The sequence below is a fragment of the Taeniopygia guttata genome, chromosome 23 (assembly GCF_048771995.1).
Source record: "Taeniopygia guttata chromosome 23, bTaeGut7.mat, whole genome shotgun sequence".
NCBI lineage: Eukaryota > Metazoa > Chordata > Aves > Passeriformes > Estrildidae > Taeniopygia > Taeniopygia guttata.
Window position 1 is genome coordinate 6059189 of NC_133048.1, and position 13289 is coordinate 6072477.

Consider the following 13289-nt stretch of genomic DNA (forward strand, 5'->3'; position numbering starts at 1 on the left):
CCGGGTTCTGATGTCCTAATTAGCTTCATTAATGGATTGCCCAGGGCATTGGGATGCAGAGGAGAATCCCTCAGCTCAGTGCAGCTGATCTGGGAAACAAAGGCTGCTGCACAGCCAAACACAGCTCTGATATCCCTGTGAAAAATATGTTCACTGTCCTGTGAAAACTTTAAAAATTTAAAGTTTAAAAGTTTTTAAAGTTTTTAAAGTTTAAGTTAAAGCTAAACTAAGTAAAAGAAAATTTAAAAGTTTAAATGTTTAATAAAGGACAATAGGAGACAAAGATAATAAAGCAAGGATTACAGCCAAGAGCCCGTGTGCTATTTTGGAAACACCCTTTATTTACCATTTCTATTGCATCAGCCTGTTACAAATCCATAAATAATTGTGCATAGTAAACTTTTCCCCAAGCTAGTTTACATACTCCAAGAGTTGTTCAGCCTGGCTCCTCCTCAGTTCACCTTTTCAGAGCGTGCACATTCCTTGGCTGTGCTTTTTGTCCTTTTTATCACCTCCAGTTTGGCCCGGGCCCACACTGCCTTCAGAGGTGAGTGCTGATGGGGGCAGATCTGTACAGGTGCGCTCATCCTGTGTCCATTGGGTGTTATCCCAGCCCAGCAGGCATTTTAACACAAGCACACTGATAGCAGCTATTGCACTGAGCTTAATTAACAACAGCAATAGAAATGGTATCTTTATAACAAAGCTATTTAACACCACACGTACAAAATCCATTTTCGTATTTGCAAAAAGCCAATAGTATAATATGTATCTGTAACATTCCAAATTCTGCAGGGATGGGCTGGGAGAGGTCTGGGTGCAGGAGGCTGAGATGATCCCACTGCACACAGGGAGCTCCCTTCCCTTCCCTTCCCTTCCCTTCCCTTCCCTTCCCTTCCCTTCCCTTCCCTTCCCTTCCCTTCCCTTCCCTTCCCTTCCCTTCCCTTCCCTTCCCTTCCCTTCCCTTCCCTTCCCTTCCCTTCCCTTCCCTTCCCTTCCCTTCCCTTCCCTTCCCTTCCCTTCCCTTCCCTTCCCTTCCCTTCCCTTCCCTTCCCTTCCCTTCCCTTCCCTTCCCTTCCCTCCCCTCCCCTCCCCTCCCCTCCCCTCCCCTCCCCTCCCCTCCCCTCCCCTCCCCTCCCCTCCCCTCCCCTCCCCTCCCCTCCCCTCCCCTCCCCTCCCCTCCCCTCCCCTTCCCTTTCTCATCCCTAAAGGAGATTTTCTAGAGAGGTGCTGATGCCACATGCCTGGAAATATTCCAGGCCGGTTTGGATGGCGTTGGAAGCAAACTGATCTCCTTGAGGAGGTCCTGCTCACTGCCCAGATGACCTTTAAAGGCACTTTCCAATCCAAACCATTCCATAACTTCATGATCTTACACATTCCCCTCTCCTTTTTCTCACTTTTCCACCATGTCCAAGTTCCTTTAGATTTTCAGACCAAATGATTTATAAAATGTCGTCCCCAAAATCCCAAGTTCCTTTATATCTCCTGGCCAAATGATTTATAAAATGTTGTTCCATTTCCTTTAGGGCTTCAAGTTCCTAAACTAGTTGTCCCAAGTTCCTTTAGGTCTTCAGGTAAAATAATTTATAAGTTATTGTTCTTTGGGCATGGAAAAAAGGCACTTTTCCCTTGCCTCTCGTTGGTGCTAAAGCCACGGGAAGCCTGAAGCTCCCCAAGGCAGGGGGAAGCTCTTTTCCCTCTGAGGAAGCTGTTTTCTCCTGCAGGGCACTGATATCATAACACAGGGCCATTAGTAATCAAATTAAAAAGTGTTTTCAATTAAGCCCAGGGCTGGGAGCTCGCTGACATCTTTCAGCAGCAATTTGTACCACTCAGGCCCCGTAATTGCTGCTAATGAACAGGCAGGGAGCACCAGGCACTGTTGTGGTTTTCCTCCAGGCCCTGGAAGCAGGCTGGGATCCCAATAAATGGGAGCAGTTCCCTGCCCTTGCAGGTTCCGGGGGAGGAACACATTGGTTTTCCACTTTCCTGGGTGGAGGAAGTAAATCCTAAGAATTCAGAGCATCAGAAGTGCTGGGAGCACCCAGATTTTTCTCCAGGGCCTGGAATCTGTCTGAGGCTGGAGGAATTTCCTGTTCTTTGGGAACAGCAGTGAAGTTCCTTTCCTCCCTCTTCTGAGGTAATTCAGTGATCAGGCAGCTGAAGGTGCTACTGGATTTATGTTGTGCTGTCTTGGTTTGAACAGACAGGTGTCTGCTGAGGAGGGCAGGAGGCTCCCCAGAAATGGAAAATGCAAACACCCTCCCTCTGAATTATTGTAATTTTGAAATTAAGGGGCTCTCGGGCAAAGATATGGGAATAGGAATAACAGTTCTTTACTAGGAAAACTAAAAATACCAATGCAATAGCACAACCAAAGCAGTGGCAGAGTCAGAGCAGCCCTGGCAGCCTGTGGGGCAGGGAGGTGGCAGCAGCCCCATCCCAGGGTGGCTCAGCCCTCCTGCAGTGCCAGCTGTGCTTCTGCTGGAGCAGGATCCTGCACAAGGTGGGAGTTTTCCTCTGGAGCTCCAGGGCTGGGGGAGATGGGCCTGGGCTCCTCTGGGAATGCTGTGGGAAGAAAGCTGCTCCTCTGGGAATGCAGTGGGGAAGAAAGCTGCTCCTCTGGGAATGCAGGGGGAAGAAAGCTGCTCCTCTGGGAATGCAGTGGGAAGAAAGCTGCTCCTCTGGGAATGCAGGGGGCAAAGGCTGCTGTGCTGTTCCCAGGTCAGATTGTATCCAGGTAGGAATGCTCCTCCCCTGGGCGCAGCATCTCCCCATGGATGATGGAATTTTCTCAGCCGTGCAGGGACACTCAGTGGCCATGAACAGCAGAGATCTCCTGGAGGGAGGATTGGCTGTGGGAGAGATAAAGAAAAGTGCCCAAAGAGCAGCAGAGCCCTGCCCCAGCTCTGACAGATGGGACAGAACACACAGCCCAGCCACATCTTCTATTTCCAACCGAAGACATGTTTGCAAATTATTATTTCTCACTTAGGCTCAGAGAGAAGCTTCACCAGGGCTGAGAGCACTCCCCTGGGATTCATGCAGTGAGGAACCTCCCGAGGATCAGAGCTCTGGCCAGAAATTGGAAGTGGCTCTATATTGCAAATCGCTCTATATTGGGAATTCATTGATATTTTAATCATTGCTCACAGCAGGAGCTGTTCTGTGGGGTGTGCAGTGGTTGTGGTGTTTGGCTGCTCCCACCATCCTTCATGGATCAGGCTGGGATCCCAATAAACGGAGCCCTTCCCTGCCCTCAGGGCTTCCTGGGGAGGATCACGTTGGTTCCCCCAATCCTGCCTGGAGGAAGTGAATCCTAAGAATTCAGAGCGTGTGGGGAAGTGCTGGGAGCATCCTCAAAGGGCTGTAAGGATGGGAAGGAAGGGGAAATTCCTGTCCTGGAGACCAAGGGCTGTCCTGAGTCAGGTCCTGAGCACCTTCATCCCCTGTGGTTCTCCACCCTGGGGTCTGTCCATGATGCCAGGGGCAGCTCTTGGCACGGCCCGTGGTGGCAGGGATGGTCCTGGGGTCACAGCAGAGATGTCCCTGAGGTCACAGCAGGGATGTCCCTGGGGTCACAGCAGGGATGTCCCTGAGGTCACAGCAGGGATGTTCCTGAGGTGCCAGGGTGTCCCAGTGGTGGCAGGGTGTCCCTGGGGTCACAGGGTGTCCCTGAGGTCACAGCTGAGATGTCCCTGGGGTCACAGCAGGGATGTCCCCCTCCCTGTGCCCCTGCAGGGCCCCTGGTGTGACCTTACACTGGTGAAGCAGTTCTCATTTGGAGAGAAGGAAAAGCAGGATAAAAGCTGTTCCTGCCTTCCAGGGAAGAAGCCCCAGACCCAGGTGGTGCCAGGGCTGGAAACTGGGAACTCCAGACTCCTCATGAACTGGGAACAGGGAATTTGGCACCTCAGCACAGCCTGGCAGGGCTCAGGTGGCACAGGGAGCTCCTGGCCCAGGGCTCTGGGGAATCCCAGTGCTTCTACCTGGAACCTGGGCCAGGGCTCCCTGGAATCTCGGGCATTCTGTTGTTGGACCTTCCAGAACAGCGCAAAATTAAAATTCCCATGGAAAATCACTTCCTGCCCTTCCCTGCACCTCCAGTGCAATCACCTGGATTTGGGATTTTATCACCGTGCCCATAAATTAGCTACTGTGTCTCAGCAGCTAATTGGAAAAAAGTTAATTACTGATAGCAAGGTCTGCTTTGGGAAATAAAGGATTAATTTCAGACCTGTATGGAGGAGATGTTGATAGCAGCAGGTGGAAGGGAAAAATTTAAGGTGGATATAAATTGGGGCAGGGAGATAAAGTGGTAAATGTGGAAGTGGTTTTGGAGCTCAGTGCAGCCCTTGGGGCAAAGATGGAAAATTCTCAGCCCCTCTGAGCCTTTCCTGCTGGAAATGGGGGAGGGAAGTGAAAGCTCCCAGAGGGAGGGAGAGTGACAGGGACATGGGCTTGTCACAGCCCCAGGTGCTGCTCCAGATGGGCACTGGAGCTTGGAGGGCAGCTCTGGTCCCACCTCTCACTCTGTGGCGCCATGTGGGGCATTCATTTCACCAAACCTTCCAGTCTGTCCATACTCCAGCTGGCTCTGGATAGAGCCATAAACTTATTTCATATTAGGGGTAAGAATTTTTTTACCCTAGCACATTTTGCTGTTTCTCTGGCCCTGGCATGGGTTCCCAGAGCAGCTGGGGCTGCCCCTGGATCCCTGGCAGTGCCCAAGGCCAGGCTGGACACTGGGGCTGGAGCTCCTGGGACAGTGGGAGGTGTCCCTGCCATGGTAGGGGTGGTGCTGGGTGGGATTTAAGTCCCTTTCCACCCAGACCATTCTGGGATAGCAGGAGATGCCCAGAGCACAGAGAGCTGGGGGTGTGACAGGGACAGTGACAGATCCAGGGGGGAAAATTCCAGCCCTGGAGCAGCAAAAAATGAAACAAGACCTGGGCGTGTCCTCTGCCGGTGAGTCCATGTGAGCAGGGGACATTTGGGACAGCAGGGATGGGGGGAGCCCCCCCAGCAGCAGCTGCAGGGTCAGAGGTGCCCAAAGGACACCTGGCTCCAGGGACACTTGGCTCCAGGTGACACCCAGCTCCAGGGGACACCCGGGTCCAGGGACACTCAGCTCCAGGTGACACTCGGCTCCAGGTGACACCCAGCTCCAGGTGACACCTGGCTCCAGGTGACACCTGGCTCCAGGTGACACTCAGCTCCAGGGGACACTCGGCTCCAGGTGACACTCAGCTCCAGGTGACACTTGGCTCCAGGTGACACTTGGTTACAGGTGACACTCAGCTCCAGGTGACACCCAGCTCCAGGTGACACCCAGCTCCAGGTGACACTCGGCTCCAGGTGACACCCAGCTCCAGGGGATGCCCAGCTCCAGGTGACACCCGGCTCCAGGTGACACTTGGCTCCAGATGACACTCAGCTCCAGGTGACACTTGGCTCCAGGTGACACTTGGCTCCAGGTGACACTTGGTTACAGGTGACACTCAGCTCCAGGTGACACCCAGCTCCAGGTGACACTCGGCTCCAGGTGACACCCGGCTCCAGGGGATGCCCAGCTCCAGGTGACACCCAGCTCCAGGTGACATCTGGCTCCAGGTGACAGCACAGCCCGGGCCGTGCACAGGATGGGAACCAGCCCCGAGGGAAGGCCACAGGAACAGAGCCAGGCTGACTCTGCCCGTGGTTGGGATTTACCCTGAGGTGAGGGGGACTGGGAACTGCAGGGGTTGAACTGGGAGCACTGGGACCCTTCTGTTGCCCACTGTCACTCCTGGTGTGGTCAGTGGAGCTCAAGACCACCAACCCTGGCACAGAGGTGTCCCCTGTCCCTGTGACTCCCCGTGGGCACCAGAGGAGCCCAAATCTGTGCCAGGCTTATCCCTGCCCCCATCACATCCCGCTGGACGGAGCCTGGCAGGGATCCCGCGGGGGTGACACAGCTTTGGGGTGCCCTGCCCCATGGCGAGACACCCAAAACCCCGCGACAAAATCCATTTGGGGACATGGCCCGAGGGATGACGGGGAAGGGGAGCAGCAGGAATTCCAGAGCGGGAATGCAGGAGGCCAGAGCGGCTGGGATCCAGGCTTCCCATCGCCGGGATGCTTGCGCTTGTCACCGTTGTCACTAGATGTCCCCACGCGAACACAAATCACGGCTGGCGTCCCCCAGAGCCCGCGCCCCGCTCCTGTCCTTGACACTGACGCTAATTAATGACAGCACCAATTAGCCGCTCCTCGGCGGCACTGCAGCGGCGAGCTTTGATTTGTTTAACCTCCGCAGCAAACGAAGTGGAATGGATAGATAAATAAATAACGAAATAAATAAATAAGGAAATAAGCAGCTCCGCGGGGCGTGCGGCGCCAGGAGGCTGCGGGAGGCTGGAGCTGCTCCCGGGATCCCGCCGATGCTCCCTGCCCATCCTCCGGGCACCGCCGGGCCTGGGAGTCCTGCCCGGATGGGATGGGATGGGATGGGATGGGATGGGATGGGATGGGATGGGATGGGATGGGATGGGATGGGATGGGATGGGATGGGATGGGATGGGATGGGATGGGATGGGATGGGATGGAATGGGATGGGATGGGATGGGATGGGATGGGATGGGATGGGATGGGATGGGATGGGATGGGATGGGATGGGAACACTGGGCACGGGAATGGGAGCACTGGGCATTGTGATGGGAACACTGGGCACTAGAATGGGAACACTGGGCATTGAGTGGGAGGTGTGGAGTCCCCATGACTGGAGGTGTTTGAGGAAAGCCTGGATGGGGCACTCGGTGCCATGAGCTAGTGACAAGGGGGTGTTGGGTCTCAGGTGGGACTCAATGATCCCAAAGATCTATTCTGGCCCAGCTGATTCCATGATCCTGTGATAACCATGGCTTCTGTGATAACCCACGGCCCTGCCTGTGCCTGGAGCATTCAGGAACCCCGAGGTGGTCAGGGCAGGCCAGGCAGCTCTGGGTGTGGGGAAGGAAGAGATGTGAATTCCCCAGGGTTAGGGGACTGCCCTGGGGGCAGGGAACGAGGATGGCAGAGGGACAGGCTGGGAGGGATGGAGGCAGAGGGACCCAACTGCATGAACTGGGCACAGGTGAGGGCTGGATGGGAGAATTCCAGAGCTCAGAGGTCCAGCTTTTCCCGGGGCTCAGGGGATCCGTTTTGGCTGGTTGGAGATTTCCATGTTCAGGGTCCAGCAATGGGATATTATTATTAATTCCCAGCTCATTAAAGCGGCTTTATTTCCTTGAGGAGAGGGCAGTAGAGATTGTGAGTGGAGCTGATCAATCCTCAGGCTTTGCCCTCCCCATTTCTCTGCTTGGGCTGCTGCTCTCATTTCTCCAGGCTGTGATTTGAGTTTTCCTGGTAAAATGAGGATGATCCCATGGGAGATATTCCCCTGCTCCTGCCCTCCTTGGGGTTGCTGGTCTTTAGGGTTGCTGATACTTGGGCTCAGGGCTCAGGGTTTTTCCCTCTCCAGTGCCTGATTTTGTCACACTCAATGTCCCCAGGGCACATTTTGCTTCTTCCTCCCTCCAAAGAGAGCTCACAGATGTTGCCCTGATTTTTAAATATGTTAAGTTTTCTTTTATAGTTCTTTTGAAAGTTTTAAAGTTCTCATAAAACTTCTTTAGCCTTCTGATAATGTTTACATATTTGGAAGCCAGAGTTCCCACACAATTTCATGTACAAATAGAATATTTGCATATTTCTCTGTGGGTGGAGAGAAATGACTGATTGATCTTTGGACCAGTGTGGTTGGAGAGGTGGTAATTCCATCCTCCAATCCACGGTCACCTTTGGAATTCTATAAATACCAGATGTTTAAATAAAACTGGGTCTTTTTGTCTTTTGAACTTACCAAGCTTCTGTGTACTCATTTTGTGTCCAATAGCAACACATGGAAGTGCTTGGGCTGTGTGGCAAGGCTGATCCCATAAAATGTCCAGGAATTGCATGACATGGAAAATGGTCCACAGCCATCAGAGGGGAAAAAATAAAAATAAAACTCCACGCTGCTGTAAGAGCAGCCAGCAGTTTTGGTAACACCCGGAGCCTTCAGATGGGTGCAGAAATCCCAGACACGAAGCCAGGGTGCCAAGGGGAGCTCATGCTCAGTGCTTCTGTCCAAGCGGAGAATTGGGAAGTGGGATTGGTGCTGCAGGCTCAGAGGAGCAGATTGAAAAATGTGTTTGGAGAGCGGGAATGGCCCCAGCCATGCTGCAGGTGGGCTCATCTGGGATTCCAGGCAGGCTGGGCAGGATTTCACTTGCCAATCAACATCTGATTTATTTCCTGGGAATGTGAGATCTTCGTTCTGTGGCTGCCTCTGCTCCAACATCTCTGGAGACTGTAAAATGAAGCTGTGTGCTCTTTTTTTGGTTTTGTTTTGTTTTGTCCAGAGCAGCAGGAGAAAGAGGAAAACATGAGAGCTCCTGAGCAGGGTGGGATGAGAGCAGAGTCAGCTCCGGGTCACCCCTGTGCCTGCTGGGATCACCAGGGTGAGGCTGGAGCGCAGATCCCAGGGATCATCTGCTTGATCCTGGCTGGAAATCTCCACTCGGGAGGAGGACAAAGGCTGGGAAAGCAAATCCACTTTTCCTGCTTTCCATTCTCTGCCCACATTAAGGATCCCAGGTGGTTCATCCTGGTGGTCGCTGTGACAGGAGCAACCTGGAGCTCCTGCAGGGAGCTGCTCTGACCAGGAAAAATCCCTTGGGAAGGGCTGGGGCTGTGGAACCAGAGCCTGGGGGCTGTCTAAAGCCCAGCCCCTGCCCAGCAAGAAGTGTGGGATCCAAGGAAACATGATATCCAAGAGAATGTGGTGTCCAAGGGATCATGGCATCCAAGGAAACACAAAATCCAAGGAAATGTGGTGTCCAATGGTGGTACCCAAGGGAACACAAAATCCAAGGAAATGTGGTGTCCAATGGTGGCGGCACCCAAGGGAACACAAAATCCAAGGAAATGTGGTGTCCAATGGTGGTACCCAAGGGAACACAAAATCCAAGGAAATGTGGTGTCCAATGGTGGCGGCACCCAAGGGAACACAAAATCCAAGGAAATGTGGTGTCCACGGGATGGTGGCACCCAAGGGAACACAAAATCCAAGGAAATGTGGTGTCCACGGGATGGTGGCACCCAAGGGATGTCCCCATACATCCCTGGAGTTGGAATAACTGTATACCTTCAGGATCACTTGGATAAGTTTATGAAGCATCCCAAGGCCTTCCTGGATCCCTGGAGCTCCCAAAACTCACAGCCAGACCTGGTATGATGCAAAGGCAAGGGTGGGATGAGGAGAACAGGCTCAGGTTGTACCTGGGGAGGTTCAGGCTGGACATCAGCAGGAATTTCGTCATGGAAAGAGGAGTTAATCACAGGAAGGGACTGCCCAGGGCAGTGCTGGAGTCACATCCCTGGAAGTGCCCAAAAAATGTGCAGATGTAGCACTTGGAGATTCGGTTCAGTGGGATTCAGTCGAAGTTTGGCCTTGATGCTCTTGGAGGTTTTTCCAGCCATAACTGCTCTCTAACTCCATGATTTCCCCAACAGTCTGGGCACCCAGAGGCTCGGGATTGTTTCAGGGAAGAACAAACCAAACCATTTCTAACAGAAACAACTGTTTGAGGTCATCTGGGGTTTTTTGTTTGTTTTCTTTTGGTTTTGTGGTTTTTAAAGCTCCTCCACAAGTCCCAGTGTGGGAGGGAGCATTCAGATCCTCATTTTCATTCTGCTCAAGACACAAACCTTTTCCTGCAGTTGTTTCATCAGAAAAGAATCAGATTTTTTCCCCCCCACTTACCCTCCCTGAATCAAATAAAGAAAAAAGGTCATTTAAATGAAAGCTGGTGCTCAGAAGGTTTAATACATTAAATTACATGCAGGGAAATAAAACCACACCGGAGCTGTTTCCTCATTGAAGGATTTGGACAAAAGAGCTCCCTATTAAAAATGTTTAGCCACTGTTTTGCAATGAAAATATTTGAACTCCAATACAAAAGAGACAAAAAAATAAAACACTTTCCAGAAAGAACCATCAGAAAATAATTCAGAATTCAAATTAATGTAGCATGTTTTGGTTGGGATTTGGGGACTGAAAAAATGTTATTTGGGAAATAGGAGCTGGGTTTCCAGACAATGGGAAAGAAGGGCACAGACAGAGACATTAAAAACCGCTTTTTGCTTCCAACAAAAAATCAAAATGCATAGATTTGGGTGAAAACAACCACCACCATTCAAGGTGTTGGAAGAGCCAAGGGATTTCATTGTGTTTGGTTTTCCAAAGCTCCCTGTTCCTCACCCTTTAAAAAGGTGCTGTAGGTTAACAAAATATTCCCCTCACCTGGAACTCACCCAGCCAGAGGTTTTCCTGCCTCATTTCCTTGGGAAGCTCTGGGATGGACTCTGGGGCTCTGCCTTCCACAGCTCCAGACCTTCCATACCCTACAAAGATCAGCACCAGGAATGGGAATTTCTATTCCCTTAAGGTCTCTGTGGCAGGACCTGGGAATTGCTGATTTCCTTCCTCTCTCCTCATTCCAGCACTGTTCCAGTGCAGCTCCATCCCCACTGGCACCAGCTCTGCCTCCAGCCCTGCTGTGCTGCACGTCCCAAAGTGCTGGCGATGCCACCCCACAGCACCATCCTTTTAATGGGGTCACGGAATCCCAGAATCACTGAGGCTGTAAAAGATCTCTGAGATGATCAAATCCCAGCTCTGCCTGACCCCCACCTTGTCCCCAGCCCAGAGCTCTGAGTGCCACTGCCTGAGCTGTTCCTTGGGCACCTCCAGGGATGGGCACTCCAAACCTCCCTGGGCAGTTCCAAGGCCTGACCCCCTTTCCATGGGGAAATTCCTGCTGCTGCCCACCCTGAGCCTGCCCTGGCCCAGCCTGAGGCTGTTCCCTCTCCTCCTGTCCCTGTTCCCTGGAGCAGAGCCCGACCCCCCGACTGTCCCCTCCTGTCAGGAGCTGTGCAGAGCCATAAGGTCCCCCTGAGCCTCCTTTTCTGCAGAATAAAGGAGGATTGGAGGATATTTCCTTTTAGCCAGGGCTTGGCAGGGGCTGCCTAGGGAGGTTTGGAGTCCTCATCCCTGCAGGTGTCCCAGGAATTCCTGGATGTGGAACCCAGAGCTCTGGGCTGGGGACAAGGTGGGCATCGGGCACAGCTTGGACTCGATGCTCCCGGTTTTTATCCACCTTAGCAATCCTGGGATTCTCGAGGTTACTGTCACCATGGAGGAGCAATGAAAACCAACTCACAGGAAGTTCTGAAGGAAAAAAATGCTCCATCCTTTTATTGGGAGCCCAAAATCCAGCCCAGACCCACCCCAGCTCCATCCAAGCTCCAGAAGTTGCCTGGCAAATCTTCAGTGGAACCGGTGTGACCCAGAATTCCCATTCATCGGGAGCCGGTCCCACCCAGAGCGGCTGTTTTCCCTTTCTTCCCTTTCACTCCTTTCTTTCATACTTCTGGGAAGAAACCCAAGATGAAATCTCAGCCCCTTTAGAGCGTGGGGCAGGAGGGAAGGAGCCTCAATGCGGATCGCGAGTGCTGATGAGGAGGAAGCACATCTGCAGAGGAGACTTGCAATGGAGCATTGTCTGCGGGGTGTCGCCGGCCCATTTCCTCCCATCGGAATTCTGCTGCTGGAAGCACTCCCGGGGAGCTGCCCCGCTCCACATCTGCAGCAGCCCCCGAGCTGCGAGCTCTCAATCCTGCCTTTCAAACGCCAGGCATGAGGGAGGAGAGCGGGGGAGGCAAAATCGCGGCTTTTATTGATGAAATTCCCCCTCCCTTCCGCAGCCACCGCCATCCTGCACCCCGGAGAGGCCGGGAAGCGCCGGGCACCGCTCCCCTCGCTCCGGAATCTGCTGGAGGAGCAGCCCCAGGGACCAGGACTCAACTTGGCAATGCCAGGGCTCTGGCAGCTCCTGCAGAGCTCTGCCCGGCTGCCCGCAGGGATGATCCATGAGCAGGACAGGGGAAGAGGAGCTGAGCTGCCGGAGCATCAGCGATTCCGGAGCCGTCCGCGCTTCCAGCACAGCGGAGCTGCCCGAGGGCACCGCGCAGCCCCGGGCGGAGCAGGCTGGAAAAGAGGCAGCTGTCAGGCAGTACAAGGGAAGAGCAAATCGGGCAGGCAGGGGCAAGGTCAGCAATCAAAGCTCTCCTAAGCTCCCTGGCAGCGCTGGGAAAGCAGCTGCAGCTCCCTGCCAGGGAATGGCTAAAATGAGGATGTCTGTGCAGGAATCACGGCAGCGATGCTGCTCTCAGAGCTGGGGCAGGGATCAGCCGTTCCCAGGAACTCAGGGCACCAGGAACTCCTCGTGCGGTGTAGCTGGCACCAGAAAGGACCAGTCTGAAAGGTCCTTGTCACAGTCAAGGGTGGCAGGTGCAGCACGGCAGGAGGAGGTGACCGGGCTGCTTTGGCACCACCCAAAACCATCAGTACCGAGATGGAGATGGGTTTGACCCAGGGGATTCCTGAGCCTGCACTGTGCTGGCTCCCCAGTGACCCTGGAGGTCACATTGGGGACAGTGTCCCCCCACAACCCCTCGGTGACCCCAGACCCTGAGCTCATTCCACAGGTATGAGAACTGCTCAGCACCACTGCTCCCAGGCTGCCATCCTTCATCGCTCCCATCCTTTTTCACTTTTTTCCCCACTTTTTTCCTTTTTCTCTTGAGATTCTTATGACAATCCAGCGGGCTCAGCTGCAGAGCAGCAGCTTCTCCCTGGCCTGCCAGGGAGGAAATTCATCCCCTCAGAAAGGAGGCAGCTGGGAGGCGATCCAGGCATCAGGATGGGGATTTCTGCACTGCAGGGAGCAGCAGGAACAGACAAAGGGACTAAGAGCAGGAGTTGAGGTCCTGTTGCTCCTCGGAGGTGGAGGTTCTGGAGAGCCCCAAACTTGCACCAGGGACTGCTCAAATAATTCTGAAGGGTAAGAAGGAAAAGGGGTCAGGGAAAGTGGGTTTGAGCAGTTCTAATCTGCAGTGCAAAGGGCCAGACTCACCCTAAACCCCCGCAGGGCTCTGTGGCACAGATTCCCTCCAGCATCCCTCCAGATTCCTCAGGCTGAGACACCACATCCACTCTGTTATTGAGGACAGAGCCATTTGCAGCTGGGCTCGAGGGTAAAAGGATTTGTGGAGCTCTCTGGTGCCAGCCAGGGCCTGGGATTCCAAGCAGCAGCACAAGTGATGAACCTGCAGCCCCAGGGGGATAAAGCCCAGCACATCCCCTGGATAAAAGTGCCCCT